The 1,747-nt window shown below is 39.5% G+C and overlaps 1 protein-coding gene across 2 annotated transcripts in view; it reads right to left on the bottom strand.

Moving 5' to 3' along the window:
- Positions 1–1,747, bottom strand: part of LOC118742968 (protein grainyhead) — a 305,196-nt gene that overhangs the window by 150,091 nt on the left and 153,358 nt on the right. The gene's annotated exons all lie outside the window — the stretch shown is intronic.

Genomic DNA, 1,747 nt, shown 5'->3' with positions numbered 1-1,747 from the left:
GAAGATGAAGATGAAGATGAAGATGAAGATGAAGATGAAGATGAAAAGGAATACGACGATAAAAAAGAATATGAAAAAGAAGATGAATATCGGCTTAGGTTAAAGTTAAGATAAAGTATGCGGTTAGGTTTAAAACAAACAAAAAGAAGAAGACAAAGCCGAAGACAAATAAAAGTACGAAGATAAAGACAAAAACAAGGACAAAGAAATAGATATAAATAAAGGCGAAGACGAAGACGACTAAGCCAGAGATAAAGACAACGGCGAATAAACAGGTAAACATGAAGATGAAGGCACCGATAAAAATAAAAGTAAAGTAAAGGATAAAGACAGGCAGAATGAAGGTAAAGAGTCAAAGAAAAAGAATACAACTGAAGATTAGGATCTCTTATATCGTGTTATACTGTTCACCTTACTTCATCTCCAATCACCTCACTCCATATTAACTCACCTTAACGCACCTCAAAATTTTTAACACTTTTTTCTATTTTTAGGGATGCTTACACTTTTGCTGGAAAATATACGTACCAACCATACCGAAAGGACTAACGTTGAAAACCATGTGGATATCATGGTCCGTCGTTCGCCATATGGCAAGCGCAGATACCCGTAGAAAGGCAATGCGACGCTTCTACTCCGCAGTGTAATATCTAAAGGTAGTTCCATGAAAAGAGGGAAACGGGGCTGGGATGGATTTTTAGTGTGGTGAGCCGAAAGGCAAGTACCATACATACATCGTCAAAAATGGTGACCCAGAAGTCGTAGCTGCTCCTAAACAGTGCAGAGAAGATGAAGTATTATCGTCTCTTCCCCGCCATAGTTTTAACAGCTTCTGCCATTCTATAATGCCGCGTTAGAGCATCAATGGGGCGAGGTTTTCATAGATTTCAGCTTTGCATATAATTTTTTATTTGTTTCATCCATTCACATATCACCCCTTAATTAGCCACCTACACACTGTTCACTGCACCGCCAAGGACGTGGCGAACATTAATTAAGAGCTATTAAAGCTAAAAATTCAAATATCGTAAAAAAAATTAACAGCAAATAAAAATGCAATTAAAAATTCGCGCAAAATGATTGAATATCTGTCCAATTTAATCACACGCATGCAGTAGACGGTGAACAGAGCGTAGTAATTGCGAACGCACGGCGCATGCGCAGCATAGAGACGGCTTAGTGTACTACCAAAAATGCATGTTTTCGCACATGCGAATATAATTACATACACTTTTTATTTAGTATATGTTAATAAATCTGCGCAAATAATTTGCATAAGCAACTAAAAAGAATATAAATCTTTAAATTAAGCAAAAACTTTAAGCAAGCAATAAAATTTCTATATACTATATATATGTACTATATAATACGCAAATTATTCAAGCAGTGAAAAAAAGCAAGAATAAAATGCAAAGTTGTCGTCGCACTGTGCGCGCGCGCGCGCTCGCTTAGCAACACTTGCAATGCTAACTGTGTTTCGATGCGGGCAAGCGACAAGCGCACAAGCGTTGACCGGTAGGTGTATGTAGAGAGCGATGTGCCGCGCCACTCAAGGCAAAAGTTCAGCGAACGCGAATGCGATTGTGAACGCCAGCGCTGCGTTACGGCGATTTTTGTTTTTCTAGAGCGCTAACTGATTGACGCACTTTTAATGCTTCTTCGCTCACTTCAATGACTGCCTTTGAATACCTTTTGATTAGTTGCTATACAGGAGGCGCGCAAAGGGGGGGGGGGGGGGGGGGGGGGG

Source organism: Rhagoletis pomonella, unplaced genomic scaffold, assembly GCF_013731165.1.
Source record: "Rhagoletis pomonella isolate Grant_MI unplaced genomic scaffold, Rhpom_1.0 Rhpom_scaffold_00007, whole genome shotgun sequence".
NCBI classification, from domain to species: Eukaryota; Metazoa; Arthropoda; class Insecta; order Diptera; family Tephritidae; genus Rhagoletis; species Rhagoletis pomonella.
Note: the sequence above shows the minus strand (reverse complement) of the source record. Positions and strands in the feature narration are given on the sequence as shown.